General features: G+C 50.9%; 1 pseudogene; it reads left to right on the top strand.

Moving 5' to 3' along the window:
* LOC134039888 (gamma-aminobutyric acid receptor subunit alpha-3-like) overlaps window positions 1-20,567 on the top strand; it is a 28,028-nt pseudogene extending 7,461 nt beyond the window's left edge.
* Window positions 20,568-21,078: the final 511 nt, after the last annotated feature.

Below are 21,078 nucleotides of genomic sequence, written 5' to 3'. Positions count from 1 at the left end.
TAAGATTTGTATCCAGGCTAAGCGTAGTCTTAGAAACTAGGAGCAGGCAGTTTTTTTAGGGTGCCCTGTCTTAGCTTGGATGGTGTACCATGGAGGATGGATCCTGAATAAAGATGTCTTCATTTAAATTAATACATTTACATTTACATTTAGTCATTTGGCAGACGCTCTTATCCAGAGCGACTTAAAATAAGTACAGGGACATTCTCCCCAAGGCAAGTAGGGTGAAGTTCCTTGCCCAAGGACACAACGTCATTTGAATAGTTACACTGACACTGAAGAGGAGAAGCTGATGGGCTTTAAAAAAGAAATTGGGTCTGTGGTGGTCTTTGATACTATGTGATGGTCTGTGATGGTCTGTGATGAAGCAGAGTAATTGCGAGCCTTGTGTTGTTGTGTACAGTAGGTCCATCATGCCCCTGAAGTGGGCTGAAAATACTGCAGGAAACACTTCACCGTCGAGGGTTCCGTCATGGCAACCATGACATGCATCTCTCTCTCTCTCTCTCTCTCTCTCTCTCTCTCTCTCTCTCTCTCTCTCTCTCTCTCTCTCTCTCTCTCTCTCTCTCTCTCTCTCTCTCTCTCTCTCTCTCTCTCTCTCTCTCTCTCTCTCTCTCTCTCTCTCTCTCTCTCTCTCTCTCTCTCTCTCTCTCTCTGAGCTGTGTTCCATAATCACGTGCCTCTCTATTGCCCCTCCCCCCCAACCCTATTTCAACCACAACTGAGCCTAATGCAGCAGTAAATTAATTGGGCAGTGCGTTGAGCGTTGCCGAGCGGTTCTGCGCTAGTCCTTGTTGGTAATGGTAATTACTGTGATCTTCTCGCCGGCTAATTGCTGTTCGTTGTCATGACTGTGCTGAAGGCCCTGTTGACGATCCGACCGCCCCGCTGCATCAGGCGAAGGATCGGGGGGGGGAAATGGGGGGGGGGAAATGGGGGGGGCCCCCGTCGTGGATGGGAGGGGCTGGGAACCTCTGAGACCGCGGGAGGATTGTAATATTATGAGCTGAGGCTGCAGCCCCAAAGCCCAGGGTGGAGCTGTAAAATCAAAAACATAAAAAAAGTAATGACTTTCCTGATCCTTTGACCCCTCCCTCCTCTCTGTGCTTACCTGGATGCACTCGCGCGGTCCGACTGTAGCGGAGATGACACCTTGGTGGCAGGCTCGTGGACGTGGCGTCTCCGTGGATACGTGCCGGTTGACCTTGAGGAAAGGGAAATTCGTCGTTCAGCATTTGACTGATTGGATGTCCCGTTGGCAGGTGCACGGGTCAGTTACCAGCCTTCCATAAAACTCCAGAGCTGGTGTGCACTCCATCTTTCTCTTGTCATCTCTCCTTCTCCTGGGGGGTCCCGGAGGGGGGGAGGGGGGGGGGCTATGGTTGCATCGGCATGGCAGCATACATCTCCGTGTAACGCGATGTCCAAAATAGGGATGGAGAGAGAGAGAGAGCGATAAATGGGGAGAGATGTGGAAAGATATAGAAATGGAAAGAGAGAATGAGAGCAGAGAGAGACCGTGTAAAAAAAAAGGACAAATAGAGAGAGACTGTGACAGACTGGGAGAGAGAGACACATGGACACATCCAAAAAACAAGTGTGTTTGTATGAGAGAGAGAGAGAGAGAGAGAGAGAGAGCGAGAGAGAGAGAGAGAGAGAGAGAACATGCGAGAAAGAGCCTGTGAGAGAGAAAGCGAAACGGAGACATATAGATATAGAGAATGGAGAGACAGACTCATTGATCATGATCAGTACCCAGATATGATGCTAAGTATGATGAATGTCCTGGAAGGTTTCTCACTCATCACCGGCGCCCGTGGGCGCAGCGGGGGACGGGACCGGTGTTGGCGTCTGACGCTGTCGTTTGTTTTCCAAGGTGAAAGCTTATCACCGCGGAGAGCCAGGGGCTCTTGATTGACAGGGTGACAGGCAGACCAGACGCTGTCACAGAAGCTGTGAATCACCCAAAGAGACTCGCTACAAATCCAATAGAGCTCCGTCGATACGGGCTCCGCTCGAGAAATTGCAGGTGTAATAGGAGAAAATTCTCGGGGAGATGGTACCGTGCCAGCTGAAACTTGGAGAGATTGAGAGTTGGGTGGGGGTGCGTGGGTGCGTGGGGCCGTGGGTGTGTGTGGGTCATGGGGAGGAGTGGGTGAGGGGTGTCGGGGTGGGTGGTAGTGGATGGGAGGGCTGGTTGGTAGTGGATGGGGGTGGGTGAGGATGCATACCTCCCAGCCTGCAGGCCCCCCGGTGGGCCTGACACAGAGACGAGGTGCTGGCAGGAGAGGGGAGGGGCCTGCCCCACGAGGCCCTCTCCACTGTGGCTCCGGGGCCGACAAGCACAACAAACAGACGTACACACACACACAGACCTATACACACATACGCATGCATACCCACACACAGTCACACACACACATACGCACACAAACACCCGCCCTCCACACAAACACCCGCCCTCCACACCCACGCACAGCCCGCACACAGGAAACCCATTAATTAATGTCAGCTGCAACGTGTTCCTCTCCCTCCAAGTGCAGTTAATTTGCAAGGCCAAAACATCATAACCATTATGTTTAAAGATTACCCAGAGGGTGGAATCCTTCATCTCATTAAGCACTTAAGGAACATGGAACTGAAGAAACTTGAGGAGAAACGTAGACATTTTGATGTCAGTGTCAAACCCAGTTCTCCTAATCCCAGCAACATATTCCAAGTCCACTAAAGCTCTAAAAGAACATTTCTACATGTTTCTGTCACAAGAAAACAAAGCGGATTGTTTTCATGCTGGGAGAAGACAATGTTTTTGGTGCCCAAGTTAAAGATATGCTGCTCTCAGAATATGTCTAGTTATGTATGTTTAAGATATAATGCAATTTAGCTTTCATCCAAAGAGATGTACGGGAGGATTTGAAGGGAGGGAAGGAAGGAAGGGTTGAAGGGAGAGAGGAATGGAGGGAAAGATGGTTAGCGGGAGGGATGCAGGAAGGGAGGAGGGAAGAAGGCATGGAGAGAGAGAGAAAAATCTGCACTGATGGGAAAACTGACAAATCGCTAGCAGCCCAGACAAACCAGTCTGATGCAGCACCTTGTCAGGCAGACTCACTACGTGACTGCTATTGCTGCCTTTTCCCCTCACCCTCCTCCCTCCATCCCCCCCTCCTCACCCTCCTCCCTCCATCACCCCCTCCTCACCCTCCTCCCTACATCACCCCCTCCTCACCCTCCTCCCTCTCTCTCACCCTCCTCTCTCCATCACCCTCTCCTCACCCTCCTCCCCCTCTCTCACCCTCCTCCCCCTCTCTCACCCTCCTCCCTCTCTCTCACCCTCCTCTCTCCATCACCCCCCTCCTCACCCTCCTCCCTCTCTCTCACCCTCCTCTCTCCATCACCCCCTCCTCACCCTCCTCCCTCTCTCTCACCCTCCTCTCTCCATTCCTCCTTCATTTTCCTCCTCAACCAAAAACCCAAATTTCAGGTGAGCTCTGAACTGTAGATGATCTCACCTCAGATTTCTGGCAGAACGACCTTGCCAGGCAGGGCATATTCACATCCAGACAGGACAAGCTCAAACACTGTCAGTCAACATCTCTGTTTGACTTCCACCACCTACTTCACAAGCTCAGATCTTGTGTTTGTTGCCTCACAGGAAGAAATGTTGTCTGAGCATGTAAAACCCCCCAGCTGTAAACACTGTAATAACACGGTCTGTGTTTCTTGCTATGTGACAAGTGTCAGGTGGTGTGTTTGTGTAATTTTAGGAAGTGCTTCTATAGAGACTAATTGTGACTTTTTCTCTCTCTCTTTCTCGTTTTTCTATTTTTGTGTCTCCCTCTCATCTCTTCCGCTCTCTCTCTCTCTCTCTCTCTCTCTCTCTCTCTCTCTCTCTCTCTCTCTCTCTCTCTCTCTCTCTCTCTCTCTCTCTCTCTCTCTCTCTCTCTCTCTCTCTCTCTCTCTCTCTCTCTCTCTCTCCCTCCCAGACTGACCATACATGCCGAGTGTCCCATGCACCTGGAGGATTTCCCCATGGATGCCCATGCTTGTCCTCTGAAGTTTGGGAGCTGTAGGTTTTTCCAGACCCTCTCTCTCTCCCGTGCTCTGTCTCTCTCTCTCCTGTCTCTCTCTCTCCTGCTCGCTCTCTCTCTCTCTCTCTTCATGTCTGTCTCCCTGTCTTTTTCTCAATTACTGTCTCTCACTTTCCTTATTCCTCTCTCTCCCCCCTCTCAGCCCCTCACTCACGTTTGGGATCTGTAAGTCTCTCCAGATAAAGATTTGTACGGTACAAGACATCTTCATTTGAAACAATGATCCATTTGTGCTCCCCTGGTCCCCTGTTGATATGGGTAGAAGGCCAGAATCAATTTAATGTGGCCTCCAGCCTTGAATGGACTATGTGAATAGCATGTAGAGCACAAAAGAGGATTGTGCCTTGGTCGTTAATTCTCTTCCTCGTCGGGGTTTGTAAGAGAAAGCCCCACCCCCTCCTTCTGACATCAGTGTTTCTCTGTGGAGATGACCAGGAAGGAGGGGGGTCCACACATAATTATTATTCCTAGAGATGATAACTGTGCCAATGACATATTAAAGGTCAGTGTGACACAGCGGGCAGGATGCTGTGAATAAAACATCAGCAGGCCAGCAATAAGACAAAAGCTGTGCTTTCAGATGAGGGGGGCTGATATTGGCAGGGTTGGAGCACAATGATCCTAACAGTTGAAGCTCCGGCTCTCATCTGTTTTTATATCAACGGAAATCCGTCTGAAAGCTGGTGAACAATCGCCATCCTCGAGGCAGCGGCGCACGGGTTGGCAAGTAATTAGCGGCCTTTGTGGAGGGCTGTTGCGGTAAAGGCAATTTTGTGAACCATGTACGCCCCAATCTATGCTATTTTACGTTCATTTTCTGTTAGTTGGAAATAGCACAGCAATCGCAAGCATTATGTATGATTTGTCGCCACAAGACCTGAAACTCTCAAGTTTTCACATTCGGATCAGCTAAAAAGCGTGTGCGTTTTTTTGTCTTTTTTTCTCTTGAGGTTTAAGCGTCGAGGTAGGATTTGACGTTCTGCATCGAGGAAATCTCTGAGGCGCAGTGAGAGAACAATGCATATGTGGAAATCCGCTAGCGTGTTCGGTTTCATGTCATTTACATCTTCCAAACCAGGTCAAAGCTACACACGTAGTCCCAATGCTTAGTCGAGGAATTTGGTAAAGCGGAACAAATGCAACAATTGCATTCGCAAGTGGTGAAGGGTTGCCTATTCACACAAGATAATTAATTAGTCTATGAGAGTCAATGAAATCCCCTTCGAAAACAGAACAATGCCCTGTTTTGTTGTCTGTAACAGTACATGTGTTGCCCATAACGCTAGCATGTACCGATTGACCCATCCCAGACAGCAAGGAGAAACACTGAATTAATTGACCAGCGAGAAAAAGATTGAGAGTCTTAAACACCATGTTTTATACCGTGCGATGAAAGTGTCAGATATAGTTGACCTTCTCCCGGCAGCAGAGGTAGGCTCTGGTTGTGGGTCCTTCTCCCAGCAGCAGAGGTAGGCTCTCGTTGTGGGTTCTTCTTCCTCAGCCAACCATACACTGTTCTTGTTTGTTGGATGATAGAATCATACACTCCTTGAGCAATTACTATTGTATATTGCTGAAGAGGTGTTAAAGTAGATGCATTAGGTGGTGGATTCATGAGTTCCCAGGAGAATAAAACAAAAGGTTCTTCCGTGACTATCAAAATTTTATTATCAGACCTCAGGCTGATGTGTGAATTATGACCCTGGTGCTGAGCAGTTAGTTTTGGACTTTAATACAGAGCGATTGAGGAGTGTGTTTTGTTTTTTTTTGCATTTGCATTTGTCATGTTGAGATGCACAGAACTGTAGAGAGAGAGAGAGTGTATGTGTGTGAGCTAGTTTACGTTCACCAGAAAGGGCTTCTCACTATTTTTCAAGGCATTGTCCTTCATCAAAACTGTTCAACCCTCAAATCCCGAGGCTTTGTGTCGATGCGCTTTGAATTCAAGGTGCCAAATTCTACAAACTGCTTTTATTGCACTGCCATTCAAAGACAATTCATTGATATGGATTTATTCAGATCGAGGCCTCCACTTTGCTACCAACCTTTGTTGCTTTTATAGTCTGCCACTGAGGCATTATGGGAAATACTGCTTTATATACTACAGACCCCTCTGTCTTCCCCTATGACACACCACCTCTCTCTCTCTCTCTCTCTCTCTCTCTCTCTCTCTCTCTCTCTCTCTCTCTCTCTCTCTCTCTCTCTCTCTCTCTCTTTCTCTCTCTCTCTCTCTCTCCCTCTCTCTCTCTCCCTCTGTGTCTGTCTCTCTCTAACTCTCTCTTTCTCTCTCTGTCCTTCTGCCTCCCCTCTCTGACTCCCACCCCCATCTCCACCCCTCCTTTCGCCCCTCTCTCGCCTCTCAGATGCCTACACCAACAACGAGGTCATCTACCTCTGGACGCTAGGAGATGAGAAGTCTGTGGCGGTCGCGGAGGACGGCTCCAGACTCAACCAGTACGACCTACTGGGACACGTCATTGGGAAGGAGACCATCAGCTCCAGTACAGGTAGAACAGTAGAGACCATCAGATCCTCTACAGGTACAACGGTAGAGATATATCTGGTTCAGTACAGTTAAAAGAGTAGAGATTTCCCTCCAAATACACGACAGCGAGTCTCCACCACCCCTCTTCAGCTGACAGGACACTGATTACCATAATACAATAAGAGTGGAAAAAATAAGATAATTTAGCGATTATTATTTTAACATCTTTGAAGTCTGGCTTCCCCTCCTCCCCGCTCCTGTCCTTCTAGATGATTCTGGTGAATTAATGTCTCCACCTCTTGTCTCCGCCCTCGCCCTCGCCACCACTGGCGCACACTTACACATTCCATTTGGGTCTTTTTTCGTAAAGTAATTCCCCCCTCTCTGCTTTGCAAGCGTCTGGCTCATCGATTGGTTTCCTGCCCGTGATATTGGGGTCACCGTGTTCCCTCCGTCACTACGGGAGACTTGCTGACTTTAGGAGAACGCGTTACCCGTGGGTCTGAAAGAGGAGCTTTCTCCTGCAGCAGGAGCCAAACCTTCCCCTTGTTATCCTCCTCTGTGTCTGGGGAGAAAAGAAATATCAGACGGTTTGAGGTTGAGGGAGAAGGCTGAACCCCCCTGGCAGCTGACTGGCTCAGACAGAACACCCGCTCGCATTCTGAGATCGAAGCAAAGTATGAAATCGACCCCCCCCCCCCTTTATGAATGTATTCTTAATGGCGCTTACTTTGTTCTGAACCAAAAAGGTAAGGCGAGGGAAGCCTGCCGTCACTCCTTGACATAAACCTGCACTGTGGACCATTTGAATTGGCAGTGAGATATAGGAAATCCTGTCAGCACACTGTTGATCACCCATCCATTTGATCTTAAATTCTGATTGCTGGAGTTCTAGCGGAAAGCCCTTTATCTAAAACACCCACGACTTTGACAGTCTCCCGCTCTCTCTCCCCACCATCCGGGGGAGGTCAATCTGTTTCAGGCAGTCAAAGACCGTCATCCAAATGAGAGCAGCCCTAAAGCCTCGTATTCAGAGACACAAGATCCATTGGCGGTAGATAGTGTCTAACCTTATTTTTAGTCTCTGTGTTAAGCCCCCTGGTCTCAGTTATCGGCTAGTTTGGTCTGGTTGCATGTCGACAGTGATAGACACACGGAGCAGATAAGGACTGATGCGGCTTGTGATGTGTGGAGGCGGCTTGTTGTTCAGGCCCCTCGAAGCGCAGGCTTCTGAAGATCGCTAGAAGTCCCTTGTGTGGAGTACGTTCACACAGGCAGGACAAGGAAACCTTGTCTTGACTGAGTTGAACGCCCCGGCTCAAGGTTAATGGGTCAGAACTGCGCCGAGCTCTAAGGCTGATGAATCCGTGATGTCGTTGAACTGTTAAACTGTTTACCATCTCCCATCTGTCAACGTCAGTCAAATGCAGTTAGGGCAGTGTTACAGGCTGCGACCGTAACGTGGTTTACAGGTCTCACCTCCCCTCAGCCCTCAGTTTGTGTTTTGGACAGATGTGGTTTGACGACGGGTCGTCGCGGGCGCGACACTTCGTCACATGCAGTGTGTTCTCAAACCCGGTTGCCGAGAGACGAAACCCTCGTCGTATCGGGTCGCACTGCATCACGTTTCTATCTTGCGGAGGCCATAAAGACAATCAGATGTTGCTCTCGCACGCCCCGCTCTCTGTCACCGTCTCGCTGATTCGAAGGACGCCAAGGTCAACACATCCAATCCTGGGCAGCTGTAGTGGGAAAACCAATTTCTGCCTTTAACGACTAGGCATTGGGACAGCCCGGTAATCAGTTAACCTCCACTCCTCCAGACAGCTCCTTCGGCTGTTACTACAGGAGCCACTGGCTGTCTGAGTATGAGGGCCGGTGTATTAACTTTCATAAATACACTTTTGAATATTTCAGCAGGGTGCTTGTGTTTGTCTGGACCGAACATGAGCTGTATTAATAATTCATGTCCTCTGCTTCTCTCTCCCTCGGTCTCTCTATCTCTCTCTCCCTGTTCTCCCTCTCTACCCCCCCCCCCTCTCTCCCCCCACCAGGAGAATATGTAGTGATGACAACGTATTTCCATTTGAAAAGGAAAATTGGCTATTTTGTGATTCAGACGTACCTTCCCTGCATCATGACTGTTATCCTGTCCCAGGTTTCCTTCTGGTTAAACAGAGAGTCAGTTCCTGCACGCACGGTATTCGGTAAGTGACTACCACAAACCCCACCACTACCTCCCTCCCCGCTCCGCCCCCCCACCCTCCTCTTATCACCTTTACCTCGAAACGCACTTAACGAGTAATTGAACCATTGCGACAATGTGGAACGGTGACGGGGAGAGGTCGTTGTTTAAATGATGAAGCTGCGTCACAACAAATGTGCGGCTCAGGCCGCTACGCTTTAGCAGAGCTGCTTCTGTTCGCCTCGTCAGACGCCTTCGGTAATGTTTTAGTGTTTTGCACCTCCCTGATGTTTTAGTGTTTTTTTTGTTGTGTTTTGCACCTCCCTGCCACAGTAAATTCCGTGTTTGTATAACATACATGGCGAATAAACCGAATTCTGATTCTGATTCTGATTCTAATCTGAAGTGCTGGTTGGTGGATGGAGTGTTATACAGAGAGTCTGTGAGAGAAGATCAGGTCACTGAGTGTGAAAGCAGGACGGTGGCCCTTTGGGCCAAGCCCAGTCTGGGACAGTGATGAATTTGGTTTTAAATATCGTGCTTGGGATCACAGGCTTGACCCGTAATTACTTTCACCACCACAAACCCACCTAATTAATTACAGATTAGCGGGAGCAAACTTGGAAAGGAATTGAGTTGGAGAAAGTGAGGCTGCCCACATCTGAGGTGGATGTGATAAAGGAAGTGTTGCAGTAGCATCTCTAACAGAAGGGTATTGGACGTGCTTGGCAGAAAGTTTAAGCCGGCCAAGTTTGAGAGAGATTATTGCTTATTGAGCTCTTGCTAACTTTGGCAAGGTGTCTGGCTTTGTCAACACTTTCTTGGGTGTGTGTCTGTCAGTGTGACTGTCAGTGCGAGCGTGAGCGTGTGTGTGTATATATATATATATATGTGTGTGTGTGTGTGTGTGTGTGCGTTGACAGGGAGACTGGGGAAGGGAGACATGTTTCTCTCTCTGTGATAGCGCACAACCAAACATGAGACTTGCCAATTTGAGTTTTTTCGGGGTTGAAAGAAAAGTCTGCCTGTGTGGGCTTAAAGGGCGTGATAGAGCAACATAGAAATCCCCCCTCTGTCCCCCTAGGCAATGTCACAGTCAATGATAAAACACCTAATACTCCTGTCAGAGAGAACAAAACCATAAACCATTTCCTCTGAATCTCAGAAAACATCTTGAAAGCAATAGGAAGCCAGAGGCCTGTAAACAGCACCAAACCAGACACAACTCTGGAGGACGATGCTGTCCATTACCACAACACCAAATCCATCTGCGTCGACTTGAATCGTACGCATGGCGAGTATCGACATCATAGCCGATCAGGCCTGTGACTCTTCCCAACTATTCATTTAATAGTGTGAGAATAAGCGTTGTGGAGACGTGACTAATCTGAGAAATCAGAGCCATTGAAACCCATTAATCCCCCCACCTAGAGCCTCTCAAGTAGAGGAATCAGCCAGCATATGTCGTCTCTAATCAGTTTACCCCACACTCCAGGACGAGAGCGCTCACTTCCCCCCCCCCCCTCCCCGGTCACGGAAACCCACGCTTCTGCCTCTTAAGATGTGATGTCATGGCAACCCAAACATAGCTGAGTGGTTATGGTATTTGATTGCGGATCAAGAGGTCACAGGTTCAGATCTCTACCCGCATCTCCCTTGGATAAAAGTGTTGTCTTTTAATAAGAGTGGCTCTACAAATACATTTTGATTTGATTTGATCTTCTAAATGTAGATATTGATACTATCGACATTGTTTTTACTATAGCTGCAATGGGGGTTGTGCTGGTTCTGATCTGGGACCATCTCGACTGTGTGACGTTCTTCAGCTTTACAGCTCTCTTATCCTTCAGCGGAGTAGACGACCAGGCCCTGGTGGCTTCATGGTGTACCATGTCACGTCGAGACCAGGGAACAGCACAGTCATTATCTCTGCTTGTCTTCACTAGAAGTCCTTTAATATCTCAGATGGAGGATGGTTTTGGAACCAGGCCAAGGCCACAGGGATCCTGCACCAGAAAGTGCTCAGGGAAAGTTAGTCAGACGCTATGCCTGAACAAGCTGCTACTTGTAATGGATGTGCATGAAGGCCCAACATGGGTTTAAGCCAGGTGTTTATTAATGAATGACAGAAGGGGGGGACGGACATGCAAGTGAACAGGTGCTGGAGGTGGAGGAGAGCAGGAAGGACCCTAGGATGGATGGAGCAATGAAGGGAAGGAGGGGAGGAGGGAGGAAGCCAGCGAGGGGAGGAGGGAGGAAGGAAGCCAGCGAGGGGAGGAGGGGAGGAGGTAGGATGAAGGAAGCCGAGGAGAGGAGGGGAGGAGGGAGGAAGCCAGCGAGGGAGGAGGGAGGAGGGAGGAGGAAGGAAGGAAGCCAGCGAGGGGAGGAGGGAGGAGGGAGGAAGCCAGCGAGGGGAGGAGGGGAGGAGGGAGGAAGCCAGCGACGGGAGGAGGGGAGGAGGGAGGAAGGAAGCCAGCGAGGGGAGGAGGGAGGAGGAGGAAGCCAGCGAGGGGAGGAGGGGAGGAGGGGAGGAGGAGGAAGCCAGCGAGGGGAGGAGGGGAGGAGGGAGGAAGCCAGCGAGGGGAGGAGGGGAGGAGGGAGGAGGGAGGAAGCCAGCGAGGGGAGGAGGGGAGGAGGGGAGGAGGGAGGAAGCCAGCGAGGGGAGGAGGGGAGGAGGGGAGGAGGGAGGAAGGAAGCCAGCGAGGGGAGGAGGGGAGGAGGGAGGAAGCCAGCGAGGGGAGGAGGGGAGGAGGGAGGAAGCCAGCGAGGGGAGGAGGGGAGGAGGGGAGGAGGGAGGAAGGAAGCCAGCGAGGGGAGGAGGGGAGGAGGAAGGAAGGAAGCCAGCGAGGGGAGGAGGGGAGGAGGGGAGGAGGGAGGAAGGAAGCCAGCGAGGGGAGGAGGGAGGAGGGAGGAAGCCAGCGAGGGGAGGAGGGGAGGAGGGGAGGAGGGAGGAAGGAAGCCAGCGAGGGGAGGAGGGGAGGAGGGGAGGAGGAGGAAGGAAGCCGAGGAGGGGAGGAGGGAGGAGGAAGGAAGGAAGCCAGCGAGGGGAGGAGGGGAGGAGGGAGGAAGCCAGCGACGGGAGGAGGGAGGAGGGAGGAGGAAGGAAGGAAGCCAGCGAGGGGAGGAGGGGAGGAGGGAGGGAGGAAGCCAGCGAGGGGAGGAGGGGAGGAGGGGAGGAGGGAAGGAAGCCAGCGAGGGGAGGAGGGAGAGGAGGAAGGAAGGAAGCCAGCGAGGGGAGGAGGGGAGGAGGGAGGGAGGAAGCCAGCGACGGGAGGGAGGGGAGGAGGGAGGAGGAAGGAAGGAAGCCAGCGAGGGGAGGAGGGGAGGAGGGAGGAAGGAAGCCGAGGAGGGGAGGAGGGGAGGAGGGGAGGAGGGAGAGAGAGACACTTCAACTGATTTTCGACATCCGCTGCCAACCCAAGGCTGAGAAATGTATATCTGTGTAAATGTTTGAGGGAAAACTACTTATTCTGTGGAAAAGAGAGCCGCCAGTTCACAGCCATCTAGAAGTATCTACACCCCCAGAGCGCAGTTTGAAAGTTGATATTTAATTAATCAGTTGTAATATGGCGGGTTGCCAGGTTGGAGGATCTGCGCTGGCTGGCGTGACCCGATATTTTGTGTGGATAATCTGGTTTGTAATGTTCCTCTTCACCCCAAGTGTAATGCGTGATTTATGGTTTCATGAGGACGTGTAACACAGCAGACACAATGCAACACAATCTCCTGTGACATTCTAGTTCGCACTCGTATTGATGTAGTCTAATTGCCTGAGGGCCTTATGGAAACTTACATGGGGATTTTGCAACCTTTGGGCGGTTAGCATTTACAAATTGTCAATATTTTTCCACAACTTCAGCGATGATTGAATACATATAATCAAATGTGGGACCGCTAGTTTTCTAGATCTGAAAAATGACCGCAAAACCCTATTTCGTTTTCACAAGTCTAATCTAGCAGGCGTGTTAAGGAAGAACCATTCAATCTTTCGCATAAATCAACGGAAAGACGTCCCAGGAGGACGCAAGATTCAGATATCAGGGAAAGCAAGCGCCATCCACTCCTGCCGCATTGTCACTTTTTAAAGGCTAGATTTTATTTGAACTGATGAGGCAGGTGAAGCCAACAGGAGTGCAATGATTGCTTATATCTTCCTTGATGGACGCCCCTTCCCAGCTCTCCTCTCATTTCACTCCTGATTCGGCGCAGCGATGAGACAAAGGCCAGCGTGAGAACAATGACCTACAAAGATTCCGATTTCACACAGCAATTGATTTCTCTCCTTACGCGTCTGTCTGAGTTATAATTCAAAATCTAATGTGTCGCTGACACCGACTCAGAGCCGAACAAATCTCCTGTTTGAAACGCTTTTCTGTTTCGAAGCAAGCGGTGTGAGAGGGAGTTTAATCCTGATTTTGGACGTCTCTCGTTTCGAGATTTTGGTCGTCTGTCATGACGTCCCAGTGGAGTTTTGTGCATCAGGGACGAGAAAGTGGTGAAAGATTATTATAGAGGTAAGCAGTTCCACACGTCCTGGAAAAACAGAAAAACTGTTTTCCAGAAATGAAACATTTGAGAAAAGGTCTAGTGTCTTGGAAAATCTTGGAAAAAATGAAAACATCCTCCCTTTTTCTTTTTGCTGAGAATGAACTGCTAGGCTATCTATCAGGGCTGCCCAAAACAGATAGCACTGCCATCTGAGAGGGCTAATTTATGTTCAGGACCATATTAAATGGTAGTATATGGACGAGAGTAGGAGAATAAAATGCTGCCTCCTCCCCCCCCTCCCATCCCCTCATCACCACCATCCTCCCCCCCTCCCCCTCCCTACCCAGCCATCGCTGGCCGTTCTCCAGGCAGATAGCAGGAGACTGTGTAACAGCCAGGGCTGTATCAATACAGGGAGAACCATGTATCGCTACACAAGCTCCGTCCCCCTGGGCCTCTGCCAGGATCCACGCTTCCAGAACATTCTCGGCCTGCACGCTTAGCGGATGCGTGGACGGCTTTTGGAGAAGTTTCCTGTGGCCTTTCCTCCTTGTCATGACCTAAGCTGGGTGTGGGAGGCAGAAAGAGCACAGTCAGGTTGGTGCTCGCTGTAGTCTGATTATGTCACATCCTGTTTGGGGCTGTGTGTCACTGTGCCCGGTGACAGTGTGTTTACCAAGATAGCACTTTGGTTTTAGAGTGATACTTGTCCTTGTACAGTATTTGGTTCGGCTCGGACAGAACCTGTGTGTGTGTGTGTGTGTGTGAGAGTGCTTGTATGTGCATGTGCGTATGTGTGGGTGCAAATGTGTGCTCGTGCGTGGACGTCGCACGAGCACGTGTGGGCCGAGCGTGCCGATCATCGCTCTGATTTCCCTCCCTAATCCCCTCTTCTCGTCCGCAGGCGTCACCACAGTCCTGACAATGACGACACTGAGTATCAGTGCCAGGAACTCCCTCCCTAAAGTGGCTTACGCCACGGCCATGGACTGTTCATGGCCGTGTGCTACGCCTTTGTCTTCTCTGCTCTGATTGAGTTTGCCACAGTCAACTACTTCACCAAGCGGAGCTGGGCATGGGACGGCAAGAAGGAGGGCCAGAGATACGGGTGAGTGGACGAAATCCGCCGTCGCCGTGACGACCGTCTTAGCTAGAGAACGGACGTGAACGGTCAACGGTCAACACACACACACACGCGCGCGTGTGTGTGTGTGTGTACGGTCCGTACGGTCACTAACCCCCTCGCGGAGTCGCACATTTACATTTACATTTAGTCACACACGGCATGTCAACGCACCCGACACCTCCTGCGAGTCCTGCTCACTGTTTGGTGGAGGGGGGGGCCGATCTCCATCCTGTTTAATGTGACAGCCAGGAACCCTGGAATGAGCCTTTTCCTCCACAGCTCTGGGGAGCAGAAGCTCTAGATTGTTCTAGATTGTTTGCTCTCCATCCAACCTCCCCTGATAGCCTTCCTGAAAGATGAAGAGTCTTCAGAGCTAATGGTTTCGGAGACGCAGTGCGGGGAGACAGAGAGGACTGGTGTGCGTTGTTGTGGGGACGAGGGGGGGGACGAGGGGACGAGGGGGGGGGGGTGTTGCACCTGGGGAGCCTGCGTGGAGGGCCTGTCTCCGCCTCGTGGAAACAGGTGTAGGTCACCTGGAATAAGAGTTTCGTTTGTTCGTTAACGACCCAGTGGAGCAGGAAGTCTGGGGCAGAGGGGGCGGGGGGATGGGGAGGGGGGGGGAGGGGGAGGGGGGGGGGGATGGGGGAGGGGGGGGTAGTGAGAGAACTCCTTCTCCTCCTCTCTGCAGATAAAAACTGTGTGGGCATCACCTGAAGGGCGGGAGGCAGGATGAACACTGGGGGTTTTTTTAAATGGGGAACTCATTAAGCACTGTGACTTTAATACGTACAGGCTCTAAAACACCCAGTGCAACATCTAGTCGTTCGAAAATGCTTTCGGGAGCAATCAAGTTGAGAAACCAAAAAGTTTTGCTCTTGACGGAAAGTGGAACGGCGCGTTCTGGGCTGCCGAGGTGCATCTCTCCTCCTCATCTGTCACCTGTCCGGAGGAGGGTCTTGTCTTCTCCTCTCTGTCTGTCTCTCTCTCTCTGTCTGTCTGTCTCTGTCTCTGTCTCTCTCTCTGTCTGTCTCTCTCTCTCTCTCTCTCTCTCTCCTCTCGTCGTCTCTCTCTCTCTCTCTCTCTCTCTCTCTCTCCTCTCTCTCTCTCATCTCTTCTCTCTCCTCTCTCTCCTCTCTCTCCCTCCCCCCCTCCCCCTCCTCTCTCTCTCTCTCTCTCTCTCCTCTCTCTCTCTCTCTCTCTCCTCTCTCTCTCTCTCTCTCTCTCTCTCATCTCTCTCTCTCTCTCTCTCCCTCCCCCTGTCTCTCTCCCCCTCTATCTCTCCCTCTCTCTCTCTCTCCTCTCTCTCTCTCTCTCTCTCTCCCCTCTCTCCTCTCTCTCCCCCTCTCTCTCTCTCTCTCTCTCTCTCCTCTCTCTCTCTCTCTCTCTCTCTCTCCCCTCTCTCTCCTCTCTCTCTCTCTCTCTCTCTCTCTCTCTCTCTCTCTCCCTCTCTCTCCTCTCTCTCTCTCTCTCTCTCTCTCAGCTCGTCAGCTGAGCCTCGCGTCGTTTCATGCGGGCCTCACTGCTGAACACGACACCCGTCCCTCTGTCAAACCCTCCCAGATGGGTTAGGGTCTGCAGCTTGACTGGGGGTCTCCTGGATGATTGGCAGCCCGGCGTCGCGCTGACGGGGAGCACCTCTCTCCGCTCGCGGACGCTCCTGTGAATCTCAAAGCCTCCGTCTTTGATCCGGCGTTTCGGCGGGCGCAGGCGTGATGAGCAGGCTCCTTCTGGAGGGGGAGCATGGGTCGCCCGGGGGTCACGATCGTGCCCGTCACCATCCTGACCGATGACACAGCTGTGGGGGGGGGGGAGGGGGGATGTGACAGTATTTGACAGAACATCGTCACACTTGAAACGTGGCAGGGCTGATTTGCACAACCCATCGTTTTCATCGGCTCCGCTCAGCCCTTAAGACTGATCAAACGTGACTCACAGTGCTGATTATGAAAGTCTTCCTCAGCACTTAGGCAGTTTGATAGCTGGACACTTAGACAAAAGTTAAGACACCTTTTTTTACCTGTAATGGGTGTGAAAGTGAAAAGCAGTTGGCGAGGGATGAGAGCAGGAGCGCCGGGCAGAGAGACGAGGGCATTTCAGAGGGGAGGGCGCCAACGTTTACCTTGATGAGGAATTTTGAAAGCATGTTTAATTCATGCTGGCTGAACAGTCTGTTACACACTTTGCAGTAATGAGACAGTACTGCAGTCAAGTCTCGGTAGAACCTAGACAGCTCTACAGCTGTCAGCATTCCCTCCAAACCACTACGCTACCACCATACACACTCTCCCACAGACACGTTCCTCACACACACACACACACATCCACACTCTCACTACGCTACCACCATACACACTCCCACAGACACGTTCCTCACACACACACACACACATCCACACTCTCAGGGACATATTCCTCTCACACACACACACACACATCCACACTCTCAGGGACATATTCCTCTCACACACACACACACACACACATCCACACTCTCAGGGACATATTCCTCTCACACACACACACACACATCCACACTCTCACTAAGCTACCACCATACACACTCCCACAGACACGTTCCTCACACACACACACACACACATCCACACTCTCAGGGACATATTCCTCTAACACACACACACACAAGCTCTACAGCATCCACAAAGGAACATACAGTTCTGAGTTTCGTCTGTCACCCACATGAGCCACAGTAAGGCCTGTGGTAGTCTGTCACGCCTTATTCACACACAGCAAGCCACTCTGCCCTAAGATAATCCGACACCTTCACACACACGTACGCGCACACACACACACACACTCTCTCTCATGCTCTGGTTGTTCCAAACACAGACCCGTAGGGTGTCAATTCACATCCTCTCAGGAATCTGTGTTCGGCTGCGAGCTGCAGGCCGGCTCTCCTCGCCCTGCAGGTGTGTCAGTGGTGTGTTGGCCCAGGAACATCTCCTTCCCAACAGACCCAGAACAGGACACTTCTGGGTCTCCACTAACATGTATTTGATTTAATACATTTTTCATATTCAGTCTATTAGTAAATGCCGTTATCCAAAGCGACGTACAAACAGCGCATGAAGAGAATACAGCAGAAGAGCCATGATTTGTTTTAAAGTTACCATAGCATCAACGATTTAATATGATTTCCATAGTACCTCTTTGAGTTGATTGTAACTACACTAGAATTTAAGATAGAAAATACAGTAGAAGATAAGTGATACAGGACCTGCACCCTGAAGAGCCTCCAAGCACTGTGACTCTAGGATTCCTGACAGGAAGGTATGTACTTCCACAAGCGTGTGTGTGAGGTTGCAGGCTTTTGACCCAGCCCAACATTACACACTTCTACAAGCATGTGTGTGAGGTTGCAGGGTTTCGACCCAGCCTGCCGGCAGGGTTAACCTAGCTCAGCCTGAGGTGGTCAGGGTGAGGAGTGGCTTGTTAACGGTTATCCTCTACTCATGCTGATCTAAGCCAGGCCTGTGATGGAAGGGGGGGGGGGGGGGGCCCCGGGGGCGCCTCTGGATCAGCAGGGATCGATACCTGGAAAACACCCTGGGGCGCCCTGGGAGCGGACGCCTGCAGCCTGCAGACTGCCTCTCCACCGGTATTGGCAGGAGATGGAGTGCTCGCCTGTAGAGAATACACACACGGACACGCTGACACACACACACACTGTGTCTGGGTGTATGAGTGTGTGTCCTGTCTGAGTGTGTCTGTGTGTTTGTCGGCATGTGTAAGGCTGAGTGTGTTCTGTGGGGGAATGTGTGCTTGTCATGGTTGCGGTGGAGTGTGTTTGTCGAGGAGCAGGAATCCAGCTCAGGTCCTTCTTACCTGTCTGAGAGGAGACCAGTCCACACCCAGAGGAAGCCCTGTCACACACCAGCTCGTCCCGTCATATCCCTCCGCTCTCCTCAGCGGTAAAGCCTGGGACTAGAATCAATCACAGTGCCCCAGTTGTTCTAGAACAGGCTCCAGTATTGTCTTAAACTTGAATTCACTCCCACCCACGTCTTGGGCTTTGCTGCTGAGGTGATGCAATCCTAGCGAGAGGGTTGCAACGTGCGAGTGTGTGAACTATGGACGTGAAACGCTTTCACCTGAGTCCCAGCGGAGGCCCTGGAGAGGCCTAGAACTGCCTCAGACACGTCCATCATCCTCCTCCTCTTCCTCCTCCTCTCATCCTGCTCTCTCCTGTCGTCATCATCGTCCAAGGCCTTTATACTGCCTGCGTTCTCACACACAGTCAGGACACGCTCCTCACACACACACACGCGCGCCATGCACACACACACTTTCAGGGACACCTTTTCACACGCACATGCAAACATACACCCAATAAACACTCCCAGGGCTACTGTCCTCACACACGCACACACGCCCCTCTCCTGTCCTCGCCCACGCCCCTTTGGGGGTGTCCTGCTGACTCCCAGCCTACCACTGCACACTCCCCCGTACTGTGCGGTTTCACCAAACAAGCATCTGGGAGTCAGGTGGCTGAGCGGTGAGGGGAGTCGGGCTAGTAATCTGAAGGTTGCCAGCTCGATTCCTGGCCGTGTCACATGACGTTGTGTCCTTGGGCGAGGCACTTCACCCTACTTGCCTCGGGGGGAATGTCCCTGTACTTACTGTAAGTCACTCTGGATAAGAGCGTCTGCTAAATGACTATATGTAAATCTCCCAAATTATCCTCGCCTTGCCCCCCTCTCCCCTGCCCACAAGCTTTTCTGCAATCCTAAACTTTCTGAGCCATGTGCATGAAACTTGTCTCTTCCACGACCCTGGGAGTTACCCTGCCCTGACAGTGGCCCGTGAAGATGTCAGGGGTGGGAAGTGGAGGGGGGGGGCTGGGGTTGGGGGGGCGAGTGGTAGGGGGCTCATGCGATTTGCCACTTACTGGAGCGTGGATGGTAATGTCCACTGGCCCTGCCCTCTGTTTGGAGGGGGGGGGGGGGGGAATTGTCATCTCTGGTGTTACCCTCAGAAGGAGCCTGCTCAGCCCACACACACACACACACACACGGAGCCAGTCTTGCAAAGTAGGGATGTCGCACTGTCTGATTTAGCTCCACCCCGTCCTATACACCCTCCTGTCGCAGGTAACTGTCATTTTGAAAGAGAAAATGAATGGGTAGAAATGAAATTAAAATACCACAGCTACTACTGTAGCCTTGGAACAAGTTTGGTTAAAAGAGTGATTTGATTGTCTACATTTCTTGTGCAGTAATGTATGAACAGGAGAGTGATATACTGTACCAGTCTGAAATGTACAAGTAATGTCTGGAGATTGGACAATGACAATGCGGTAATGGAATTTCTTAATATTAACATAATTGGTAAAAACGTTTTTTCTTTTCTACTTTTCTTTTCAGGAACCCTTTCAGAGTAACATTGCCAGGATTAAAGATATGGTTAGGCTATGTTTTGTTCTTTGTGTGGCGTCTTGTGTTGCTTCTGTTTCCTCTTTATGAGCCCAAATGGAAGTATGGTTCAGTTCGGTGCTTCAGACCTGATTGTCTTTGCTTCTCTTTCTTTCATTTCGCAGCGGAGAGAATCAGCCTCTCTCTCCAAAAAGGCAAACAACCAGTTCAACATAGTTGGAACTACCTATGCTATCAACGTAGCCAAAGACCAAGGCTTAACAACAGTCTCTAAGAGCGCCAGTCCGGCTCCTGTGAAGCACCACCACCCACCACCACCACCACATCCCAAAATGGACGACCCGTACATGGAAGCCAGGAAGTCCTACAACCGCGTCAGTAAGGTGGACAAGATATCTCGCATCATCTTTCCCGTGCTGTTCTTCATCTTCAACCTGGTCTACTGGGCCACCTACGTAAACAGAAAACCCACCATCATGAAGTCCAACCCCAGAAGTGATTCTGACCCCAGGAGACTGGCGGATCTGAGTGGACAGGAGGTCCAGTGCATAACATGCTAGTGTTTCACCGTCTCTGACTTGCTTTGGGTATTTTCAGTTATTGGTAGGCCGAAGACTAACGTAGACCCGTTTTCTGTACGTAATCCGAGGTTTTCTTTTCGTTCGCGTGTGGTTTGTTTACAGTTTCGCTTGGTGTAGACTTGGTTTGTGTGTGTTCTTTTGACGACAGATGTCATCTGTCATGTTTGTGGTGATCGGAGAAAGGCAGAAAAACCCTTTGTCTGAAAGCTTCATGACAGAAGACATGTCCTTAGAACACACGTATACACATGCGTGTGCTTGTGTGCGTGTGTGTGTGCGTGTGTAACACACTACATTCCCCCTTGATGTGCGTCAGACGAGGGCAGGAGAGCCACTGGCCTGTCTGATGCGGTAGTGTTCTCCCGTAGCCGGCGGCAACCAGTACGGCTTCACAGAAACATCATTAATAACCCTCAGTGTTTGGCCCAGATGAATTTCAACAGACCCGATGCAATATCATTTGGAATTGCTTTTGTGTCCTATGGGTTTGTCTGCACATTTTCCAGGCCAGCGACTTTTTATTATTTTAACAGGCTGAGTATGCTTAAAAAATAAAAAAGGGGATTGTGCCTTTTTTTAATACACACATTATCAAACAAACAAAGCTTTCGATACGCTGGAATGGAAACACACACATGCACACAACTCACATACTGACAGTACTGGTGTCAACATGGTGACGTCTGAGTGTGGCTGTGTCACCCCTAGTGTCCTACCCCCCCCCCCCCCCCCCAC

Source organism: Osmerus eperlanus, chromosome 19, assembly GCF_963692335.1.
Source record: "Osmerus eperlanus chromosome 19, fOsmEpe2.1, whole genome shotgun sequence".
Taxonomy (NCBI): Eukaryota; Metazoa; Chordata; class Actinopteri; order Osmeriformes; family Osmeridae; genus Osmerus; species Osmerus eperlanus.
The sequence above is the reverse complement of the archived record's forward strand: the minus strand, read 5'-3'. Positions and strand labels throughout refer to the sequence as shown.